The sequence below is a fragment of the Centruroides vittatus genome, unplaced genomic scaffold (genome assembly GCF_030686945.1).
Source record: "Centruroides vittatus isolate TY-2023 unplaced genomic scaffold, ASM3068694v2 scaffold_324, whole genome shotgun sequence".
NCBI lineage: Eukaryota > Metazoa > Arthropoda > Arachnida > Scorpiones > Buthidae > Centruroides > Centruroides vittatus.
In genome coordinates, this window is record NW_027122701.1 from 2143264 (window position 1) to 2169325 (window position 26062).

Here is a 26062-nt window from a genome sequence, read left to right on the forward strand (position 1 = left end):
GATGTACAGGGGAAAGCCACTACTAATTTGAGGTGGAGAGCATATTTTAAATTAAATAAATTAAAAATATGATTAAAAGTTGCAGCCTCACATTGTGACAAATGTTACAATAATAATTGCTTGTTTAAATATATCTTTAATTAATATAGGAAATCCATTTCAGGTACTCTTCATCAGTCCATTGAAGGTTAGACAAATTTTAGTGTTTAATAACTATGATATATGTAAAATATTGTAACAAACCCAGTTTACAGATTGAAAATATCACAAATAATACAGTGCATTGTGTATTGTGTATACCAGTGCTCCGCAACCGGTGTGCATCACATGGTGAAAGGTGTGACGTGAACTTTTACATATTCTATTAATTTCAAGTTTTATTTATATATTTTTATCACAGTTGTGTTTCTTATGCTTGTATTTCATTCTCTGCTGCAGCACTGATGAAACAAGATGTTTGTTTATTCTTTATTACAAGCCACACATTTTTATGTATTTTAAGAAATTATATCTAAAATAAATTTGCTCACAAGTGTTGATGTCTGTTTAATAACGATAATAATAGGTTAGTGGCATTACGTAATTCTATTAATAGTATCATATACATTTTTGAGGGGAATAACATTATGATATGCCGTGTTGAGTTATCGGTGTGCGACAAGTAGAAAAAGGTCACGGAACACTGGTGTATACTATTACTCTGTTAATTAAATAAAGAAATTAAAATTAAAACTATATTTAAATAATTTATGATTAGTTATTTATTGATTGTATTCATTTCTCATGTTGATATGATAAGCCGTTTTAATTATATCTATAACTAATAGGCTAACCATGTAATGTATAGTTAACTTTGGGGCTAGAAGCATACTTAATTTAGTTACTAATAAATTTAATGATGCTAGCAATATTTATTTAGAAAATACAGTGGTGTGCGGTGACATTTGATGACAGGGAAGCTGTGTTTCCATAAAAATTATGTACAAATACGGGAAATGACAAAAATAAAGTTTATTTATTATAATTCTAAAATAGATACATTGACATGAAACAAAGATATAAGAACTTGTTCATAAAAATAATTGCCAATATGTATTTATATTTTAGAAAATACAAGGGAAGTGGCACCCACAGCTTCCATGGACTGCACACCACTGATAAAATAGCTATTTATTGGATAAAGCAATTTTGTTAAATCTTCAACACAAAATAATGACTATCTAGTAATGCTCATCAAACCTTAAATCAAGAAGCCATTTTCTTAATTTGAAATTTAACCTCTCATCAACAGTGAGCTCGAAACATTCTAATAGAACAACAGATTTTTGAACCTTGTACATAGAAGCCCATAGGATTATCTCCATAGGACTTTCATTAATAAAATTAGATTTTTGAACCGTTTTTTTAAATTCTAGAAATAGTAAATTTCTCCTGTTTGTTTTTTCACTATTCATTTTCAATCATAGAGCTAATCTGATCTGAGTTTTTCATTCCCATGAAGCCAGTCGTCTAAGAATTTTATTCACTAAATATTTGACAATTTTAGAATTCTTTACATTATTATTATTTTCCATACTTCAGATAATTTGTCTGCATCATTCTTGTTCACTACTTGATTTAAGCCTGCTTCATAAATTTAATACTGTATTGTCGTGAATATTAGCCAATGTTTTTTCACAGTTTTAAAAGTTTAAAAAAATCACTCTTCAACTTGAACACAAACTATATGGTGTATTTTCTCGGACACATGGCAAATTTCATCACTAAGTTTTCTTCAGTTGATTTACTTAGTGATGAAATTTAGTGATGGTGAAAACTTAGTGATGAAATTTGCCATGTGTCCGAGAAAATACACCATATAGTTTGTGTTCAAGTTGCAGAATAAGCACCGGCACGGTTTCATAAACACTACAAAATCACTCTTAACATATGTTCAAGTCTGATTAAAGTTTTCATTGATTTTGATAACTCTATGTTATGCATTGTACAGAGTTAAACTGGCACAAAAATTCGGTACAGGAGGGTCTAATGATGTGTTCGCTTGTTTATAATCGATCAGTCGCAAATCGCAACCGTCAAGTTCTCGTAACACTACAAAATCACTCTTAACATATGTTCAAGTCTGATTAAAGTTGTCATTGATTTTGATAACTCTATGTTATGCATTGTACAGAGTTAAACTGGCACAAAAATTCGGTACATCAGCCAAGTTGTGACCTATGCAAGAATGAAGTGATTGTAAATAATTGCTTAGTTAATGAAAGTAATCCATTTGTTCTTGTATTCAACAGAATCAGTCAGTTTTGGTAACTTCTTTATTTTACTCGTAGGAATCTCTACTAATCTAGCAATCATCAAAAATTGGGTGGAAAGTTGCTGAAAATTTGTGAAATTACTATTCTAATCAATATGATTATATGTGTTTTACACAGTAATGAAGAAATAAGACAAGCAAAACCCAAAGTTTTGGTTTTGTTTTCAAAAGTTAAACTGTAAGTCTACTTTCTGAAATACATATGAAACATACAAGGAATCCTACTTCCCTGGTATGATGTATATGCCAGACATCTTACTACTAGGTTCATAGGGAATTGCCTCAATTTTTCTCTATAACTTTAGATGATTATGTGATATTAAGGAGTCACTTAAACTATAAACCTATTTATATAAATCATATCCTCTTTAAACTTTCCAATCACACCACTTTCTACATTTTAAATCACTTTCTCTGCTATTATTTTCAACAAAGGTTATCTTATAGATAATCTTACTTTTTGTCTATAATAAATTGCTATGAAGGTAAAATACAGTTTTTTAAACACAACCTGTAATGTTTTCCTAACAGTTTTCTCTCTCAGAAATGATCCTTCAAAGCTTTCATTGTTACTTTATAAGCTTTCTCAACCACAATTGATCTATATATAAAGTTTTGTAATCCAACACACACACATTTCATTTCTGTTGTTGGAACGTCCCTTAAATCTCAGACTACTTATTCACATCTCCCTGAAATCATCCTATCCGCTATTATTAAAATTATTTTCTTTGCTATCTACAGAAAATCTTAAATCATAATTTTTTTCATTTTTATATTCCCATCTGAAAGAAAAATCCTAGCAAATAATACTGGATAAGAAAATGTCCAAAGATGGAAATCATTTATACTATAAAATCTGATACAATAACTACAGATTTTTCTTTCCAGTATTGTCAATACTATGTATATTTAGATGCAATATGAAAGATCAAGAAATGTAGCATTCAGGAATTTTTCTCTGGTGACAAAATTACTTTAGATATTTGAATGCTATCAGCTTTTGATGTACTTTTTGTTTTTTGCATATAAATAATTCTCATTGTCAACAATTTTGTATGAAATAACATTTAAAACGTTGCATGTTGTAAAACAACATTCAAATGTGATAAATCAATTGATGTGTAAAAAAGCTGTGATGTCTTACACACCAAATAAGATAGGGATCCCATTATGGCCCATTAAGTTTAATTGACTGAAGAGAGGCAAAATGCCCGAAACGAGTGAATCGAAAGGATTGCCGTCCAACTGCACTCTCGGTACATGTTTCATGTCACGGATCATCGACCGATCCAACACGGAAATCAAATTGTCGATTAAACTTAAATTTTCTAGACCCGTAAATAAGACCTCGTCTCAACTAAAAGAGCTCAAGATTTGAAAAATATAAAAGCACTCTTCGTAACATATGTAGCAAGTTAAATAAATAAGGAAATAAATTGCAGTCTTAGATAATAATTTTCGACACAGTGTACAGGTGTATTTTTAAAATATTTTTTGCGGTTTCGAAATGTCGTCAATTTCCGCATTTTCATCCGAATTTTAATTACAAATTATACAATTGCAATATAAACAACAAAGCTTTTATTTTATAATTGTTCGTAATTTAACTCGTATTATTTTCGGAGGTTATACATAATGAAAATTTTAGCATTGAGCTCGCTCTTTTTTCCTGAAAAATACAAAAAATCGAATATTAATAAAATGTTATAATTTGGTTTATTACAAACAAAAAAAATCTACAGTATTATATTAATAAAAATTGTACTGTATACAAAAATGTCAATAATGTATTATTCTACATAATACAAGAACAAAAATTATAACTAGCTAAAAAGAAAACATCACAAAGATAACTTTAAATAACTAACGTTGAATTATAAAATAACCCTATGCCAAAAGCTAACACAAAGTCTATTAGGAAGGATGAAATACTGTGTGACATATTTCATTCTTTCGTGATTTTTGATCTTCTAAGAAGATTCATAGCCGAACGATGATTTTTTAGAAAATATTTAACAGAATTGAATTCATTCAAGGGTTCCCCATTTAAACAGATTGTAATCAAGTCAGAAATGTGTGTTACTCCATAGAGCTTTTCGTTATAATGATGTTTATTGGTCTAAAGACTCGTTCACGCTGCTAACCGCGATTATTTCCACAATGATCCTCGTGTTTTCACGGTGCTGGAAATTTCGTTTTATGATTTCAGTCTCCTTTTACTAAATCTCTAAAATCGTTTATTATAATTTCACATTTCAAAATGAAATTTAAAGTTCTTATTTTCTTTTCTCCTTCGTGCCACGGGGACGTAACTTATTCCACATTCTGTGTTTCGAGATAACAAATAACTTATCAGAAATGTTTTTCAGTTGTTTTTCTTCAAAGTGTTTACAATTTTCATATATAAGTTTAGAATTACTTTGTCACATTAACCTATTCATTAAATATATCACAGTAGTTTTTCTCGACATACTTTGTTAAATTTGACTGGGCTGTAATTTGAAAAAATTGTAGACCTATGAATTCCCACTGTCGTCCGTCCGTGTGTCTTTCCTTAATATCTAGAACGGGTTAGATAGACATAAGGCGAGACCATATATGAAAAGCGTAAACGTAGAAGGCCTCGATTAAATATATACGAACTTTGAATTTAAAGATTTTCCCCTGAAAGGAGTTAGATAGACGACTGGCATGACTCTGTGGCTAACAGGAAAAGTACGATGTACAGGGGATTGCTAAGGGGGGGAAGTATTATGTACAGTACAGTACAAGGGCAAGATACTACCAGAGTCAATAGATTATCTGGTCTCTGAATGTCTATTATTCTCACCCATAAAAGTAAAGGTAATAAACACGTTTGCCAATAGGTGTGCTGCAATCGTTTGAGCTCTTGGTTTGTTTATATTCTATAAAGAACAGCACTGTATCCGTGTAAAATAAATGGTATAATATTGGTAATTGTTTAACTTGTTGCAACTGTATTTTATAGAGCTAATCTCCATATAAATATTCTTATTTAATAAAAATTTGCTTAAAATAAATGAATAAAAACTAATACATAAAATGCATAAAAATTAATTTTACGTAAGCTTTTGTTTTATATAGTAAAGGTTATGTTTAAAAAACAACAAATAAATTTAGTTCATCTAAATAATTTCGAAGCTAACAAAATTTCATTAAATAAATCAGTTAAGTAAATAATACGCATTAAATACATATACTGTAGTTATTTAAATTACTTCAAAGTTTTTAAATTATTAAGTTCATATTAATTTCAAATCATTTATTAAATAAAAAAGTTCAGAATTTAAAAATTAAAATTTTATCATAATCTTTTATGAATTATTTAGTTGTTATAAATTATTCTCGAGCTGTATGAAGTTTATTATTATACAGTGAATAATTAACATGTAAAAATTTTAAAATATTTTACGCATTATTATGTATACATAACATTTCATTGAATATAAATTGATAATTATTAAAAAAACTAGCAGGTAGGCCCGGCGTTGCTCGGGCAAAAGTAACGGTAGCGAAGATTAAGGTTATTACGTTATAGTTAACCTTACCCGTTTCCACAGAATGCAAGAATTGGGTCCCCCTGTTTCTAGACTAATTAGAGAATTGTTACATGGGTCTAAAAATATGTTCGATTTCCCGCAAAAACGAGAAAAACGACATCCGCGTCTTGCACGTCGCTTTCTCTTAACAATTTCATTGTTACGTAACACTTCCGTTGTTGACACTTCCATTGTTACTTAACACTTCCATTGTTACTTGACACTTCCATTGTTACTTAACGCTTCCATTGTTACTTGACACTTCCATTGTTACTTGACACTTCCATCAACAATGGAAGTATTGAGACTTAATCCTGTCCCTCTCCCCCGTGGGGAGGAATTTCGAAAAATCCCTTCTTAGTGTGCGTCCTCGTGACGTACCCTAACTGTGTACCAAATTTCAACATTCAACTCCTTACCGTTTGGGCTCTGCGCTGATTATTATTATTATTATTATTATTATCATTTCGTCTCGATTAAATATATAGATATATTCTGTTTATGGTGAGATTGAACACTTTGGTTGCATCAAACAAATTAGATGTGATGAACATGGATTTAGATCATTCTTCATTTTTCGATTTCATAAACATTTTCAAAGCTGAAGTGAATAATTGCATTAATACAATTTTGGGTTTTATATGGCTTGCATGTGTTTTGCATAAACTTCATTATAAAAGTTTTAATACAATCTGCATTAGAATTAACATCTTTAAGATTGTTATTTACATTTTTGTAATATAATTTTTCATTTCACAGAAAGCCTTTGTAAAATATAAAATATTCAAAATTCTGTTTTACATTTATGAATTTCTACATATTTTGTTGACATTTTAAAGAACTAATAAAAAAATAAACAATAGACAAAAAAATTGACAAAAATGGTTAAAGCCATGACTTTCTCTTACTACATCTATGCCAAACTTGAAAGTTTATTAGTAAAACAAAATCAGGTACGACACGACAGGAAAAAATTGTAGAAAGTACGTTGTAAGAGGAATATTAAATTATTGAAGTAGAAAAATATTTCACTTTATACAATCCTAGAGAAAAGGGTTGTAAAAATGTTGATACTTAATACAATAGTTGATACAATTAAGTATCAACATTAATAAACCAGGGATGTCCAACCCGCGGTCCACTGCACCCTAAACTTTCTAGGTGCATTTTCATTTATTTTCGTAAAGAATGTTGTTAAAAATTATTCCCGTTTCATTTGATACACGTTGATGTGTAATGATGTAATTGGCGCTAGAAAACTGTACTACCCCACATGCATGTTGTGAACAATGCTTTTCGTGCATGAAAAACTTCAAAACTGCTGAAAAAATAGGTTTAGTGATTTTCATTTAACTAACATTCTTAGACACTAGTACCATAAAAGCAGATATTCACAATATTATAAAAGGAAGGAAATATTAAAAATCACATTGAATTTATGTTTTATTTCGTGTGAGTATAAGTGGCTTTTATGTCCAACAGATGGCGCTAACTTCCGACGACCTAAGTTTGCTTTTCTGTGAGGTATTATGCTTTTCTGTGAGAATGGACTGAAGCAGATCATTTTCTATCTATCTATTTCAATAACATATAACGTTCGTTTGTTCCTACCGATTCCTTTGAAATTTTGACACAACGTTGCATTCGAATACGCACGTGTTTTTATATAATATACATGTCGAAATTTCCTTCAGTGCGGGGAGGTGGACAGGATTAAGGCTTACTGTGAAGAACTCGGCTTTTATTATACTACTTTAGATGCGTTTTTGATTGCGTTTTAATAGGGTACGTCAAGAAAATGTACACTAAGAAGGGATTTTTTGAAATTTCCCCCACGGGGGAAGTGTTATACATTTATAATAGATACATTTTGAGCCACAACAACGTGTGGCCGGGTCAGCTAGTAATTATATATATTTGTTATTAATATTTGAAGTTCACATTTTGAACGTTTTAAAAGCACATATTTATATAAAGTACCTTCGTGGCGCGCTGAATATATGTAAATTTCTAGTTTGGCCCATTAGGAAAAAAGGTTGGACAACCCTGATATAAATATTTGCAGGCAACGGTAACAGAACCGAATGACTTTGACGTAAGGTAACGGCAGTTTTACTTTTCCGGTTTAAGTTACGGGCTAAGTTACGTTCTTCGTACCCAAAAACCTCTTCCGTTTCCGCGTCTGACAGGTTGCGGACATAGTAAAATATAATATAGAAAATCGCTCCGTTTCTAAGGCAGATTCTGTTTTAGACGGTTCACTGTATCATTTAAAATTCTAATTAATCGGAGATACAAAAAAAGATAATGAAAATATTATAATTTATTTTTTTATTTAATCTTGAAAAGTTATTTTAAATCAATTGTATACGTCGCAGTTAAGATTTCTTTTCCGAGAATTTCCTTTAAACTCATTGAAATTATATTTTACAGAAGAATTGTCCAATTTTAATTTTCGGTAAATTTGTCCAAATTTTGACTATTTTGTTTTGTATTTGCCAACACTATAACAAAATAAAGAATAATTACAGAATGCATATTGACAATATGTTGATTTCAATAACTTTCTATTAACAATGCTTTCGACATGCGACTATTTCTATCTTATACATTTCGGACCGAAAATGTCGAAATTCTTTACGAAAGGAGGATATTTGTAAGAACACTTACCCGAGAAACGTAAATCGAAAAGGACTTCATGAGTGTCTCGCGCTAAACGTCCTGACGAAAGAATAATCTGGTTTCTTTATTCTCGGAATTTTTATCTTTGCCTTCGTCTTTATCAAAAATGAAACAGAATGAATCATCCGAAAAATTGTTGATCGATTCTTTAGTAGGTATGATCGATCCGTGCAGCGTCCAATAACTAGACAATGTTATGTATTGTTGACAACAAATGTGTGAATTGTCAATTATATGCAAATTAGAACAATTCTTTGACTTGTAATTCAAGTTCCATTAAATTTGACTTTATTTAAATTAGGAAAATAACGATACGTCGATCCGAAACGCCTTTCATCCTTCTTTCTAGATGTTAAAATTCTGTTACATCAGAATCTATTGAAAGATGTTTAATCAAATTCTATTTTACGTTTTTTTTTCAATGAGAAAAATAAATTTAGAAGAATTCTTAGTTTAAAACAATGAAATTTTCATAAAAAATTTGTTTAAAATGTTTTTAGACAGAAATAAATATTGAGGAAATGGCATTTACAAACTTTACTTGGTACAAAAATTTTGAAGGCTATCTACGGTTGCAACTGTTTGTTTCGGGAATTACATAAGTGTTATGTAAATTTTCGACTTTTATGAATGTTAAGAAATAAGGAAGATTGTTACTTATCCTTTTTATGACGTATTTTGAGCGACAAGAGGACAAAAGCTAAATCTGGCATTCTTTATCTTCGTCTGATGATCAAAATAAGATTTTTGATACAAAGAAAGAATTTAGACTCAAATTTAATCCAAATCCTAAGAATTGCTCGAATCGAATCCTCCCGAAATATTCAAAATTGTGGTAAATCACTGTTATTCTACCAGAGATGAGAGTATAACGAGTCGCAAATTAAAATTGTTTACTTCCCTTTTATTATCTGTTTAGTTAATGTAAAATACTAACATTTTTTACAATAAAATTAATACCAAGTATTTCCTAGATTAGAACAAAGGATTTTAAATAATGAAGTCAGGCAATTGAAATTATATTTTTGTCTCTACAGGTGTTTCGAATATCTGTATAGTTTCAATTTAACGATAATTAATTATCAATAAGTATATTTAAAGATACATACAGATATCGAGTAATGAAATATTTGTATTTGCAGATGCATTCGTTGTGGTCTTATATTTATTTTCGAACCGTCAGACCACGAAGTTAATTATAATATGGCATGGTGTTAACTCGCAAGTGTACGAAAAACAGAGATAGGTTGTAGCTCGATCAGAAAAGTTACTGACAAAAAATCAGCCCAAAATTTCGATTAAAAGTTGTGAAACTTAATAAAATGACGATTATGAAACTAAAGGTTTCGTTGCAATTTTTAAATCTAATTTTCACTTGATAAGAATGAATTTTATCTAAACTATAATAATTTATTTACTGGCGATAACGTTGTTTCTTTTACAAACTAATAATGTTATCACCAATATTTTGTGGAGATGACTAAAAGCAAAAGTTGCGAATGGGCTAAAAAATACGCCTTTAAAATCCTTTCAAGTTTGTTAAAAAGTCTCATTACTTTCTCGGTTCTGTTAACAGAAGGAAAGTATGGCGATGTGTCAAAACATAACCCTCCCGAAATTTTTGACATGTTTGGACTCAGTAAACCTAGAAACGTCCAGAAATGAAAAAAAATCGGGGTATTTTGGAAGGAAAAATGTTAGTGTATGGGGAGCACGCTTTTTTTTACCTTCTTTGAAGCTTAAATTACACTTTAATGCGCATGCAGAAGAAAAGATAACTATTTTCGTTTATCGATACGCGCCACAGTCGATTTTAAATCAAATTAATTAAAAAAAACCGCGATAATTAACATTAACGTAATATAAATAGCACTCGTGTTTAAATATGCTTAAGTTAAATCAAATGACAAACACTTATTAATATAATATTATATTCTAGCAGGTAAGCCCGGCGTTTCCCGGGCAAAAGTAAGATCAAAACTGATGTAATGCTAAATTAACAGTGAATATTTAACATGTAGATTATATTACAATGATCTTTATTCAGATAGGTAAAAACTAAATTTTGAAATTTATTTTTGAAAATTTTAGAATGGCTGTTTAAATTTCTTTACGTATAATAAAATAATATATTAAAGATTCAAATTATTTGTATATCCACTCATGCCACATCAAAGTTAAAGTAGAAAAAATATTAGTTTTATTGTGCGCTTGATTTTACTTTATATGAATGCATAAAAGTACAAAACTGCTAGGTCATGTGATTTTAATCAGAATCGGATATCGCAGAAACAAAATTTTTAACTTTTTTGAATTTTGGACCGAGAGCGCAATGGTTGGACGACGCTGGAAAGTCACGTATGTGGGAGTGTGTTTTCAGGATGAGAAATAACTCGTTAATCCATTAAAATGCTATTTATTGGAAGAGAGACGTTCATTCTTTGTTTAATACTTAATCAGTTGAAATGTTACAACCGTTCACAAAATTAAAAACTGATTCGACATGTTTCTTGAAAAGATAGTCCCAAGGAAAGAAAGTTCTGTAGAATCTCGGAAGGAGAGAAGGTTCTGGATATCCAGGAAAGAACACAAATGTTCGGAAAATTTTCAAAGTCAAGCATAAGAAAAGTACACACATTTCGGCTGGAACTATCCGAACTAGCTCGTTAGTGACAACTCAGTGCACAGAAATCATAATCAATATATAAGATAAATTGTATCATTTAACTTCTATTGATTTTAATTTGTTAAAATCGCACAACTGTAATTGACCATTACCGCAGCGCGATCACTTTGTGTATAGATACAAAGAGCGATCCCTCTTCGGTTTAAAATAGCATCTACGAACAGAGCACAATTTTACTCTATTGCAGTTTGTAAGGAATTCAGAAAGATATGTCAAAAACAGCTTTTATCTACAATCAGATTACTGAGTTAAACAACAAAATGCAATTTTTTCCCGAAAATTGTTTAAAGTGTAACGTCAACCACATTCCAGTTACAACGAAATCGTTCGAAATAGCAAATAGAAACAACAAAAGAAATCGAGGCACCGACGAGATTCGAACTCGCGATCTCCTGTTTACTAGACAGGCGCTTTAACCAACTAAGCCACGGCGCCCCTATGCTCACCCGTGATTTGTTAGCTTGTTTCAATAAGTAATCTCGTGTTTCCAATATTTTTCATATCTTATCTATCACTCGGTTACGACAACATTTCCGAAAAACAAGATAACAAGTTTCGGGAAATAGTTTAATTAATATCAAATTTTGTAACGACAAATTGTGCATCACTCGTTGCCACATATCAATAATTGATTAAAAATCGATGTGGGTCGGACAGTTTTCGATACAGGTACGCGATCCGACGTGAAGTTCGATGTCGTAACAGAATAGATCGCAATATGCCAGATAGCTTTTAACCACAACCTAGGATCAGACTACTAAGATAAACTACAAAATGTAATTTTCTCTGCAAATTTAAACGTTAACCGCATTCCAGTTACAACTAAGTCGTTCTAAATCGAAATAGCAAATAGAAACAAAAAAAAAAAAAAAAAGAAATCGAGGCACCGACGAGATTTGAACTCGCAATCTCCTGTTTACAAGACAGGCGCTTTAATCAACTAAACTACGGCACCATTCGACGTTATTACTTTCTGCGCGCATTTCGTTGGTAGATAAAATGGAATTATATAAATGCTTTCATTTCTGTTTAAAAAACTCTTTATATTTTTAATAATTATAAACATCAAATGTCATCAACATCAAAATAAATGTAAAACTCAGTTGTCACCAATTAGCTAAAATATTGTATATAGAATGGCTGTGACCTTAGATACAGCGCTCTTGGTGGTAACGACGGGTACTATCGACCACCATTTTATTTTAAGTCAAAACACTGAATTGGACAGAATTGTCACTTCAGAATTTTTTTTTTTTCATAAAAATCTAAATTGTGTTGTTTATTCCTGGATTTGAGATTTAGACAATTATTATTGAGATTAGTCATATAATATGGAATAGAATTGAAGTAGCAAATAGACACAACAAAAATATCGAGGCACCGACGAGATTCGAACTCGCGATCTCCTGTTTACAAGACAGGCGCTTTAACCAACTAAGCTACGGCGCCATTCGATGTTACCATTTTCCGCGCGCATTTCATTGGTAGAATGGAAATTTCAAAATGTTATGATTTCTGTTTAAAAAGTATTTTTTTATTTTAAATAATTATAAAACTCAGTTTTCACCAACGAGCTAAAATATTGTATGTAGAATGGCTGTTATCTTTGATACAGTGCTCTTGGTGGCAACGACGGGTACTATCGACCGCCATTTTATTTTAAGTCAAAACCTTGAAATCTGTATCACATGTTGGGCAAGACTGCCACTTCAGAATCTATTTGTTTTCATAAAAATCTAAATTGTTTTCTTTATTCCAAGATTTGGGATTTAGGCAACTAGACAAGGGATCAAAATCTAAATGGTTTCATCTCGAATTTAGCTATTTTCTAGATTTTGTTGAATTATTATAAAGAAGATAAAATCAGAGTTTAAACGGTAAGTATAGTATTTAACCCTCAACATACCAATACTTTTTTAATCGCGTACGAGCCGAGTCTTGAAGGTTAGTTGTCATCTTTACTCTCGGCCATATGATTTTTTATTTATAGTGTGCTCAGATCAATCTGATCCGTACCGTACTCACAAGTCAGCCCGTTGTAGATTTTTTTCGGACAATGTTTTTTCTTTTGCAGAATATAAGTAGTGTTCTTGTGTTGTTACTATAGTTATAGTTTATTTGAGAAAATTTTGATTTCACCTTGTGAAACTATTTACAACTAGAAATTATCTCGTCAAGCATGACAAAACAATTAAATTTTCATAAAAAAATTTGTTTAAAATGTTTTTAGACAGAAATAAATATTGAAGAAATGACATTTACAAACTTTATTTGGTATGATTCTCGCTTAGGGTGCGAGAGGTCCCGGGTTCAATTCCCGGACGAGCCCTTTGCTTTTTGATGTCTTCACTTAATGGCGTGTTTTCTTTGTCCATTTTTGATGGGCATATGCAACACTTTTTTTATTTTGTACAATTATCATATCCTTATTACGTCTTAAAAGGATCTGAACTACAACAATGTGGTTCATTACATGACAGAGGTCAAAATGTAGTTTTTCATTACTAGTATAAAAGCTGTATGTCTGTTTGAATTTCTTAAAACTCCTGCAATTTTTGTTTCATCCAGATGAAATTATGTTTATAATCGTTTTAAGTTCCGATGTGAAGTATAGGCTATTTATTTTGCGGAAATATTAGCTATAGAATAAACGTCATATCGATTTCGGATAATGGTCGTATTATATTTGCAGTGATGTCGGTGACCATGTGACGTTCATGCTCGAAGAGGAAATGTCCCTTAAGTTTATATTTTTGAATATTTTGGCAAATGGCATATTTCAAACTTCATTAAAGTTAAACTTAAAAATGATAGCCGCATCTTTAAACTCTTTTCACAGTGATTACGTGACGTTCTGTTATCCAATCAGAAGTAACGATGTAACGAGCCCGTTATTTAAAAAGTGTTATCGCTCATCTAATGTACGGTACATACAATTCATCTTTGTTTTATAAACGTGAAATTAAACAGACCCGACTTTTTGTCGAAAAAATGCCTAGGTGAAAGCGTAATACCCCGTTCGCACGGAGCATTTTAATCTAGATTGTGACCAAGGTCGGCGACTATGCCTTGGTGCGCCCACCCTCGACCGTTTCAATCTCTACTGAAGCGAGGCTCAAACGCGATTGATTCGAGAGAGTTCTTGAAACTAGATCCAGTGATAAGAGAGATCCCACAATCCCACGCGCGCGAGAAAATACAAGATGGCTGAGGAACACGTGTCGGGGTATCGACAGAGAAAAAAGATACTGTATTTGGAAAGACGATGACATCTGTCTATTATTAGATATATGGCAAGAAAAAGTACTTATTTATTTCTAACCAAAACTTCCATTTCGTTTGTAGTTGTTCGTGACTTACCACGTAGTTATGTCAGTTTTATCATCGCGTGTAATAGCCAGGTTTTTCTCAAGCGGACTACCTGTGCGAACAGCACGACGTTCGACTGGCGACAGTCAAAATCAAGATTGTAGGTAAATCGAGATCGAAGTGAGTCGTGGATTGTGTGCGAACGTAGTATAAGAGTAAACTCAGGTAAATTCTAGATTTAAAAGAATAAGAACAACCACACCACTGAAGGCCGTGAAGTCCGACTTGAGCAACATCGAATAAGAATGGCCTTGTCAAGGGCTGCAGAAAAAGCATAACAACATCAAGTACGACTTGAAGTTTTTCTCAATTCTTCAATCTCTATTTTCTCATGATTATTTCGTCATGCTTGACGGGAGAATTTCTAGTTTTGTATGTGAATACAATATATACATATATTGTGCTTGTGCTCACTTTGGACGTTTTCACAAGAATGTCCAAAGTGGACACAAGCATAATGTAAGTAATTAAAGACAAAAAGCACGTATCAACAATATATACATATGTGTATATAATGTGTTACATATATAACACATTATATACGATTCTTTCTATCTTAGCATATATTACACATTACACATATACAGTATATACATATGTGTGTAATGTGTAATATAAATTAAATTAATTTTATATACATATGTGTATATAAAATTAATTTAAATATAGATACTTAAATTAATACGTTCGTGCTCATATTTATTTAAATTTTCCTTTGGTGCCGTCAACAATTAAAATTATGGCGTAAGTAATTTATCGCTCCCCAACTAGCAAACCCTACGGTGTTGCTCACACCGTGGAGTTTAAAAACGTCCTCTTAATCACAAGACGTTAAGAATGGTCGAAAATGCAATTGTTCGCATTGCATATACATTATTGAAATACACTAATTGTGATTGTATACGGGATTATATACAATAGTGATGTGCAGTGCCGTAACTAGGGCGGTGCCAGCGGTGCCCAGGCACAGGGCGTAGACCCTGGGGGCGCAGAAACGACCTGGACCAAGTTTTGGGGCAGACCGTGAAAAATTATTATTCTGAGAGAGCCTAAGACCCCTCAAGATGAAAAGGTTATAGCTCCTGTAGTTACAGATGTTCGCACCGGGCGCATAAAAGGCTACTTACGGCGCTGGTGACGTGTTTAATAGAGTGAAATGAGAAAATTGAAAGAAATAAGGTATCAGATTGTATACCTATATATAATAAGTTCATTAATGCATCGAATTGGATTCATTAGTTTCCCCGCTTATAAAATATATTTAAGAAAGCAAGTAACGAAGTTGCACTCTGCGATTTTATCGTACAGTACAATAGCACAAGATGTCAGTTTTTCTGTTGTGTCAAGTATCGCTACAGGAAAGATGCCATTATAGCAATTCATTTTGTTCTTTTCTGTTTTTCTACCTTTAATGGCATTACTGTATTTGAATTTCTTAAAATTACTTTCAGATCGAACGAAAAAAGTTGAATTTATAATTATCACATTTTTAGAATATAACTTTCTACTTTTGTTATATTTTAATGGATTTATTTTGGATTAAACGAGGGATGAGCTTAGTTAAAATGAATCTCTTGAATTCTTCTATGATATTAATACTTTCTGTAAATAAATATTTGCCAGTGGTAAAATTAAAAAAATAAGAAAAACTGTTTTAAAATTTTTGACAGACAATATAATTAAAGGAAATACTTTGCTAATTGTAAAAAAGAAATTCATTTCGCAGCGTAGAAAATAAAAACATAATAATGTTGGGAAATTTTAACCTATTCAAAAAAAATTTTTTAAAAACCTATCTGAAAATGTATGTTAAATACTCCAGCAACGATGTTACTTTCCTGGCAATAAAGTTTAAAATGTGCATGACGCCATCTGTTATGAGATTTTATTAAAAACGTTTCATATTATTAATTATTATAAAATGGCAAAAAGCTCAATTTTGATAAGATGAGTTTCTTAAAAAAGTTGTAAATACAGGAGTAAAATCTTTATTAAGTCCGACCTCTTTCGAGATGACACACGATTCGCCTTTATCTCTCCACCCTTCGACCTTTAACCACCAAAATTTAATAACATCAATCCTCCTAATACCCAATCCTCCCTAAAAAATGTAAGAAATTTTCGATTATTAAGCTTCAGAATAGATAAACAAAATCGGGCCCCCTACATACTTACTAACATCCATACATACAGGGAAAAAACTTCCAACTTCGTTTTGCGTTTCTCGATGTTGAAGATCCCGAGTCCACAAATGTAAAAATCTTGGAGGATCATTTTTTTTTTTTTTTGACCGATCGCCATGCTTTCTCTCGTACAAATTCGTTTGAAACAAGCAGTTATGTAAACCTGTTTGCGAGAGTTACTTCTACAGCCGAGTAATTAGAAAACTAAAAACACATTCAAATTCAAATTATAAAACCAAAAATTCAACTCTTAATAGATGAAATAAATTACCACGAAACCGATGTACAATCAGTGATACAATATACCAGTGGCGTGCCGTGACATTTCATGATAGGGAAGCTGTGTTTCTGTAAGAAGCCGACTTCCAGGGGCAATCAGTTAATTGCGCGTCAGTAATGGTCTAGGGTCCATTCGTACGTGGGTGGTGGCTGTAGAGACAAAGACGACAAGTATCTGACAAAAACCGTTTAATTTAACATAAAATAAACATACAGTATGTACAAAATAGTTTGCTTTAGGACAATCAGCCGTTCGGACGTCCTAGGCGTCGATGTGGCTCTTCGATGGTCGATCGAAGGTGGCTCCGGGACAGTGGCGTTGACGAGTCTGTAAGGCACGGGGAGACTTCGTCCGTTGGAGTCGGGGACACGGTCTAAGTCCGAAGTGGCACGGGTTACGGGTTGGCACAATAGACGAGAAATTGCGTTTTTTTTTGTTTTTTTTTTGCGCGTTGACACACAACGTTTTGGTTATTCGGAACGTTAACCGAGTGCCAGGTATCCTCGATTGTCGGAGATTGATATAATCTCCGTTCTTTCTTTAATCCATTTTGATTGGTCGTTCTCCCTCAATCACGCTTCCCGAGTGGTTGATCCCTCGTTACTAAACGTAACGAGACTCTTACCTGGAGAGCGAGAAAAGTGAAAATCGAAAATGAATTCGATTTTCCACCGATCATAGGACGACTTCCTTCCACGATTTATGGTTTCTGTCTGGCAGTTTGATATAAACAATGGGTATCCGACTACAAACGACTTTTACCTATGTTTTTTAAACGAATAAATTTTTCTGTAAATTAACCGTTTATTCGCGTCTTTCGTGACGGGTCAGACCTGTCCGGTACATAACATTGGCATAAAAGTTTTAAACAAATACTGGAAATGACAAAAATACATAAATTGTTTATTTTTGTTCTAAAATACAAATAATACATACATAATACAAATTGATATGATACAAACAATGATAGAAAAACTTGTGTTTTAATTTTTTATAAACTAACTCTATTCGGCGATTTTTTCCGCAAAGTCGTTAATTACTTTATCATAAAAGTCGCTGGTCGTCGACTCCATCGACGTATTTGAAAGCACTTTTTCTATCGAAAGCGACGCTAGCGACGACACTTTTTCCTCCGACCGAGTGTTCCTGGCCAATGTATGAATTTGCTTCGTGGTGGAAAAACTGCGCTCAACAGACGCACTGGTAGATGGTACCGTAAATATTAATGATAGTAAATCATATAATTCTTTTAGTACGTCTTTGTTCGGATCGACATTAATTATAATATGTTTTATGTCTAAGAGTTACTTGTCAATATATAATAGTCCGGACACGAATATAAATGATGCGATTCACTACGTAATTTAGATAAATCAAAAAATTTCCCATCAAATTTACTTCATTCAAAGAATTAAAACACGCTCGGAAAATTGTTTTTCATAATATTAAAATTATTAACATCTAAAAGTCATAAAAATTCTAAAGATTTTTTGTCTGAAAATCTGTCAATATAATTACAGTATAATTAAAAGAAAATTATGATTAAATATAGCTTTGCAAAGAAACGTACATAAAAATAACATTGGATACTCTTTACTTTTAAAATCTTAAACAATTCACTTAGTCAGATAGCTCCCTACCCAGTGGCTAAGGGATAGAATCGTTGGAAGCGTTACACGTGTGTAGTTACACCAGCTAAACCGGCTGAGGTTGGTGCTCAGTAAAGCGCATGCGCCAATGCCCTCTGGCTGCTTTACACCATTCAGTTATTCTCGCCGTGGAAGCTGTCTCGTAAGCGCTTCCATTCCGCCACTGATATTCGAATATACAATAGCAATCTTATCGTTTTTTTCACATGTAGTATAGAAATTTGTAATAAGATACATAATGCAGTTATAATAAAATATTAATTTTAATTAATTCAAAGTACGCTAAAACATGAAAATTTATATTTTAGAAAATACAGGAAGGTCATTGGAAGGTGGAAACTACACACGTGTAACGTGTATAGTTTTTACCTTCCAGTGACGCCGCTTCCACCGCTTCCAATGACGGCACGCCACTGACTTTAATGAAGTTTAAAATATGCCATTTTCCAAAATATTCAAAAATATAAACTTAAGGGACATTTCCTCTTCGAGCATGAACGTCACATGGTCACCGACATCACTGCAAATATAATACGACCATTATCCGAAATCGATATGACGTTTATTCTATAGCTAATATTTCCGCAAAATAAATAGCCTATACTTCACATCGGAACTTAAAACGATTATAAACATAATTTCATCTGGTTTAAACAAAAATTGCAGGAGTTTTAAGAAATTCAAACAGACATACAGCTTTTATACTAGTAATGAAAAACTACATTTTGACCTCTGTCATGTGATGAACCACATTGTTGTAGTTCAGATCCTGTTAAGACGTAATAAGGATATAATAATTGTACAAAATAAAAAAAAAAAGTTGCTTATGCCCATCAAAAATGGACAAAGAAAACAGGTTATTAAGTGCATACATCGAAAAGAAAAGGGCTCGTCCGGGAATTGAACCCGGCACCTCTCGCACCCTAAGCGAGAATCATACCGCTAGACCAACGAGCCACGTTCTACAATTTCCAATACATTACTCAAACAGTACACACTTTTTCTTAAGCAAAAAACAAAAGAAACCATTACATTACGCGTGAGCAAGTCGTACCTACCAGAAAACGAATAATACGAACTTCTACACGTAACGGACATCGTTCGAAATTACCGCTATTAGGCTATACACAATAAATAAGAGGGCTTGTCCGGGAATAGAATGTTATAGAAAAAATTATTAAAATTGGTTTGGTTTATTTAGTTGTGGATATGTGACACATGAGCGATCTGCCAAAGAGGATGCTTTCCGGGAAGACTTTTATATAAAGCTGTTCCCTATTTAAGTGCTAATAACGTGAAGAAAATCCGGAAAAGTGGCCAGTCTGTTGGCCATGCGCGAACTATCGGTGTTCGGTGGATGAAACCACCGAACACCGATTACTGGAGAGTAATTATTGAACTGCATTTTGAAAAAATTTTAGACCTATAAATTCACTGTCTTCCGTCTGCTGTCTATACCTAATCTCGAGAACGGAGTTAGATAGTTGAATGCCGAGATCAGATATGGAAATCTTTCTGGCAGCAGACCCGAATTTACTATATGCGAACTGCCAAAGAAAACCAAAAGTCACGTTATTTCAATTCAGAAATGTCTTATGAACGGAGTTAGATACGTAACCGGCACAGCTCTATTGCTAGCAGGAAAAGTATAACGTACAGGAGCAAAACACTACTCCAAGCAAGCAAGTGCTATGTGGAACTTGTCGCAGTAATGGCATAATGGCACGTCTATTTCGCACTATATCATTGCCGCAGTAATTAAATAAATACAATATATATATATATATATATATGAATTCATTTAATTACTAAATTAAATGAATACATGAAATAAATAAATAAACGATAGACGAGACGATGCAGTCAAGTGCTGACATCTGTTGTCAATAGAATTTTTAATTTGTGCGGTATAGTTGGCGAGTAGTCTCGTGCGATTCGTCATGTCTTACGTTGACTTATTATAGCTAAATAAACTTATTATAGCATAAATGCACTTATTATAGTAATATTATTGCATGAATATGCGAAAAATAAAATAATTTACTTTTTAAGTCAACAAAACACAACCTGGACAAAAATATGTAAAACAGACAATAGACCAGACGATGCAGTCAAGTGCTGACATCTGTTGTCAATAAATTTTATTTCGTACGGTTTTGAGTTATTTTCTATGTGAGACTTTTTTTATGCGGTCCCTATCCACCGCATAAAAACAGGTTTGATTGTATTTATTTATTTATTTAAAATTATATTTCTTTTTGTAAGAGTTAAATTTACTTCATTAGTTTCTTGAATTTTTTTTTAATAGATAGCTACATGTAAAACCAGAAATAAATGTAAACCGAAATTAATTAATATGTAGAAATACATCAATATATTGATCGCTCTACATATTAATTGTAATTTTGATGAAAAAATGACTCGACAGAGTGCAGTTGTAAACACTTTATTTATACGACGCGGATATTACACAATAAATAAACAAAAAGTTAAAATTAAAAAAAAACAAATTACTACTATAAACATGAAATAGAAATCGCTGGCTTGAAACTTTTTTTCTTCGAGTAATCTGAATATGCTGTTTTAATCTATGTGTTTGAAGAAAGAGAATACTAAAATTTGTGATAACTTATATTTGCTTGTCAATGGAAATGAATAGCTTTGAAGATATGCAAAAAGTAAAAAAAATAATTTAGTATATAAAAAGTACCAGTATACAAAATAAATTTAAATTATGTAGCCTATACTTCACATCGGAACTTAAAACGATTATAAACATAATTTCATCTGGATGAAACAAAAATTGCAGGAGTTTTAAGAAATTCAAACAGACATACAGCTTTTATACTAGTAATGAAAAACTACATTTTGACCTCTGTCATGTAATGAACCACATTGTTGTAGTTCAGATCCTTTTAAGACGTAATAAGGATATGATAATTGTACAAAATAAAAAAAGTGTTGCATATGCCCATCAAAAATGGACAAAGAAAACACGCCATTAAGTGAAGACATCAAAAAGCAAAGGGCTCGTCCGGGAATTGAACCCGGGACCTCTCGCACCCTAAGCGAGAATCATACCAAATAAAGTTTGTAAATGTCATTTCTTCAATATTTATTTCTGTCTAAAAACATTTTAAACAAATTTTTTTATGAAAATTTAATTGTTTTGTCATGCTTGACGAGATAATTTCTAGTTGTAAATAGTTTCACAAGGTGAAATCAAAATTTTCTCAAATAAACTATAACTATAGTAACAACACAAGAACACTACTTATATTCTGCAAAAGAAAAAACATTGTCCGAAAAAAATCTACAACGGGCTGACTTGTGAGTACGGTACGGATCAGATTGATCTGAGCACACTATAAATAAAAAATCATATGGCCGAGAGTAAAGATGACAACTAACCTTCAAGACTCGGCTCGTACGCGATTAAAAAAGTATTGGTATGTTGAGGGTTAAATACTATACTTACCGTTTAAACTCTGATTTTATCTTCTTTATAATAATTCAACAAAATCTAGAAAATAGCTAAATTCGAGATGAAACCATTTAGATTTTGATCCCTTGTCTAGTTGCCTAAATCCCAAATCTTGGAATAAAGAAAACAATTTAGATTTTTATGAAAACAAATAGATTCTGAAGTGGCAGTCTTGCCCAACATGTGATACAGATTTCAAGGTTTTGACTTAAAATAAAATGGCGGTCGATAGTACCCGTCGTTGCCACCAAGAGCACTGTATCAAAGATAACAGCCATTCTACATACAATATTTTAGCTCGTTGGTGAAAACTGAGTTTTATAATTATTTAAAATAAAAAAATACTTTTTAAACAGAAATCATAACATTTTGAAATTTCCATTCTACCAATGAAATGCGCGCGGAAAATGGTAACATCGAATGGCGCCGTAGCTTAGTTGGTTAAAGCGCCTGTCTTGTAAACAGGAGATCGCGAGTTCGAATCTCGTCGGTGCCTCGATATTTTTGTTGTGTCTATTTGCTACTTCAATTCTATTCCATATTATATGACTAATCTCAATAATAATTGTCTAAATCTCAAATCCAGGAATAAACAACACAATTTAGATTTTTATGAAAAAAAAAAATTCTGAAGTGACAATTCTGTCCAATTCAGTGTTTTGACTTAAAATAAAATGGTGGTCGATAGTACCCGTCGTTACCACCAAGAGCGCTGTATCTAAGGTCACAGCCATTCTATATACAATATTTTAGCTAATTGGTGACAACTGAGTTTTACATTTATTTTGATGTTGATGACATTTGATGTTTATAATTATTAAAAATATAAAGAGTTTTTTAAACAGAAATGAAAGCATTTATATAATTCCATTTTATCTACCAACGAAATGCGCGCAGAAAGTAATAACGTCGAATGGTGCCGTAGTTTAGTTGATTAAAGCGCCTGTCTTGTAAACAGGAGATTGCGAGTTCAAATCTCGTCGGTGCCTCGATTTCTTTTTTTTTTTTTTTTTGTTTCTATTTGCTATTTCGATTTAGAACGACTTAGTTGTAACTGGAATGCGGTTAACGTTTAAATTTGCAGAGAAAATTACATTTTGTAGTTTATCTTAGTAGTCTGATCCTAGGTTGTGGTTAAAAGCTATCTGGCATATTGCGATCTATTCTGTTACGACATCGAACTTCACGATACAGATTTCGATACAGATCGAGTATCTGTATCGAAAACTGTCCGACCCACATCGACTTTTAATCAATTATTGATATGTGGCAACGAGTGATGCACAATTTGTCGTTACAAAATTTGATATTAATTAAACTATTTCCCGAAACTTGTTATCTTGTTTTTCGGAAATGTTGTCGTAACCGAGTGATAGATAAGATATGAAAAATATTGGAAACACGAGATTACTTATTGAAACAAGCTAACAAATCACTGGGGAGTATAAAGGCGCCGTGGCTTAGTTGGTTAAAGCGCCTGTCTAGTAAACAGGAGATCGCGAGTTCGAATCTCGTCGGTCGCCTCGATTTTTTTGTTGTGTCTATTTGCTACTTCAATTCCATTCCATATTATATGACTAATCTCAATAATAATTGTCTAAATCTCAAATCCAGGAATAAACAACACAATTTAAATTTTTATGGAAAAAAAATTCTGAAGTGACAATTCTGTCCAATTCAGTGTTTTGACTTAAAATAAAATGGCGGTCGATAGTACCCGTCGTTGCCACCAAGAGCGTTGTATCTAAGATCACAGCCACTCTATGTAGATTATTCTAGCTCGTCGCGTAAGACGTATCTTTACATTTTTATCCATTAATCTAATTATTTGTCCAAAATATTCGCCTTAAACTTCATTTTGTTTATAAATCATTTACAGATTACGTTTAAAAATGTATTATTATTTTTATTTTTATTTTTCGATATAATGGCTTAAAACAAAACAAATTGTTAATACACGTACTAAAAATTTACTTCCCTCCTGAGTTTGAAACGTGACATCGCACAACTCTTTCAAATTTCTCATCTCTATGAAAACTTTTTGCATATCTTCAAAGCTATTCATTTCCATTGACAAGCAAATATAGTAAAATTTATTCGGTTTTCACAAATTTTAGTATTTTCTTTCTTCAAACACATAGATTAAAATAGCATATTCAGATTACTCGAAGAAAAGAAGTTTCAAGCCAGCGATTTCTATTTCATGTTCATAGTAGTAGTTCGTTTTTTTTTTTCTTAATTTTAACTTTTTGTTTATTTATTGTGTAATATCCGCGTCGTATAAATAAAGTGTTTACAACTGCACTCTGTCGAGTCATTTTTTCATGAAAATTACAATTAATATGTAGAGCGATAAAAATATTGATGTATTTCTACATATTAATTAATTTCGGTTTACATTTATTTTCTGGTTTTACATGTAGCTATCTATTGAAAAAAAAAATTCAAGAAACTAATGAAGTAAATTTAACTCTTACAAAAAGAAATATAATTTTAAATAAATAAATAAATAAATAAATAAATACAGTCAAACCTGTTTTTATGCGGTGGATAGGGACCGCATAAAAAAACGCATAAAAAAATCGCACGAAACTTCACGAGTGGCTATAAAAAATAGTTTTCGCAACACAATTAAAAAAATATTTTTTTATGCGGTCAATAGGGACCGCATAAAAAAAGTCTCACATAGAAAATAACTCAAAACCGTACGAAGTAGAATTTATTGACAACAGATGTCAGCACTTGACTGCATCGTCTCGTCTATCGTTTATTTATTTATTTCATGTATTCATTTAATTTAGTAATTAAATGAATTCAATATATATATATATATATATTGTATTTATTTAATTACTGCGGCAATGATATAGTGCGAAATAGACGTGCCATTATGCCATTACTGCGACAAGTTCCACATAGCACTTGCTTGCTTGGAGTAGTGTTTTGCTCCTGTACGTTATACTTTTCCTGCTAGCAATAGAGCTGTGCCGGTTACGTATCTAACTCCGTTCATAAGACATTTCTGAATTGAAATAACGTGACTTTTGGTTTTCTTTGGCAGTTCGCATATAGTAAATTCGGGTCTGCTGCCAGAAAGATTTCCATATCTGATCTCGGCATTCAACTATCTAACTCCGTTCTCGAGATTAGGTATAGACAGCAGACGGAAGACAGTGAATTTATAGGTCTAAAATTTTTTCAAAATGCAGTTCAATAATTACTCTCCAGTAATCGGTGTTCGGTGGTTTCATCCACCGAACACCGATAGTTCGCGCATGGCCAACAGACTGGCCACTTTTCCGGATTTTCTTCACGTTATTAGCACTTAAATAGGGAACAGCTTTATATAAAAGTCTTCCCGGAAAGCATCCTCTTTGGCAGATCGCTCATGTGTCACATATCCACAACTAAATAAACCAAACCAATTTTAATAATTTTTTCTATAACATTCTATTCCCGGACAAGCCCTCTTATTTATTGTGTATAGCCTAATAGCGGTAATTTCGAACGATGTCCGTTACGTGTAGAAGTTCGTATTATTCGTTTTCTGGTAGGTACGACTTGCTCACGCGTAATGTAATGGTTTCTTTTGTTTTTTGCTTAAGAAAAAGTGTGTACTGTTTGAGTAATGTATTGGAAATTGTAGAACGTGGCTCGTTGGTCTAGCGGTATGATTCTCGCTTAGGGTGCGAGAGGTGCCGGGTTCAATTCCCGGACGAGCCCTTTTCTTTTCGATGTATGCACTTAATAACCTGTTTTCTTTGTCCATTTTTGATGGGCATAAGCAACTTTTTTTTTTTATTTTGTACAATTATTATATCCTTATTACGTCTTAACAGGATCTGAACTACA

General features: G+C 32.2%; 8 non-coding genes across 8 annotated transcripts; 4 read left to right on the plus strand and 4 right to left on the minus strand.

Moving 5' to 3' along the window:
* Positions 1 to 11606: 11606 nt before the first annotated feature.
* On the minus strand, positions 11607 to 11680 carry TRNAT-AGU (transfer RNA threonine (anticodon AGU)). The gene has a single exon. It is a non-coding gene; the product is annotated as a tRNA-Thr (tRNA).
* Positions 11681 to 12126: 446 nt separating this feature from the next.
* Positions 12127 to 12200, minus strand: TRNAT-UGU (transfer RNA threonine (anticodon UGU)). The gene has a single exon. It is a non-coding gene; the product is annotated as a tRNA-Thr (tRNA).
* Positions 12201 to 12620: 420 nt separating this feature from the next.
* Positions 12621 to 12694, minus strand: TRNAT-UGU (transfer RNA threonine (anticodon UGU)). Its single transcript has one exon. It is a non-coding gene; the product is annotated as a tRNA-Thr (tRNA).
* A 6917-nt stretch (positions 12695 to 19611) lies between these two features.
* Positions 19612 to 19683, minus strand: TRNAP-AGG (transfer RNA proline (anticodon AGG)). Its single transcript has one exon. It is a non-coding gene; the product is annotated as a tRNA-Pro (tRNA).
* Positions 19684 to 22632: 2949 nt separating this feature from the next.
* Positions 22633 to 22706, plus strand: TRNAT-UGU (transfer RNA threonine (anticodon UGU)). The gene has a single exon. It is a non-coding gene; the product is annotated as a tRNA-Thr (tRNA).
* A 419-nt stretch (positions 22707 to 23125) lies between these two features.
* On the plus strand, positions 23126 to 23199 carry TRNAT-UGU (transfer RNA threonine (anticodon UGU)). Its single transcript has one exon. It is a non-coding gene; the product is annotated as a tRNA-Thr (tRNA).
* Positions 23200 to 23659: 460 nt separating this feature from the next.
* Positions 23660 to 23734, plus strand: TRNAT-AGU (transfer RNA threonine (anticodon AGU)). Its single transcript has one exon. It is a non-coding gene; the product is annotated as a tRNA-Thr (tRNA).
* Positions 23735 to 25861: 2127 nt separating this feature from the next.
* TRNAP-AGG (transfer RNA proline (anticodon AGG)) lies at positions 25862 to 25933 on the plus strand. The gene has a single exon. It is a non-coding gene; the product is annotated as a tRNA-Pro (tRNA).
* Positions 25934 to 26062: the final 129 nt, after the last annotated feature.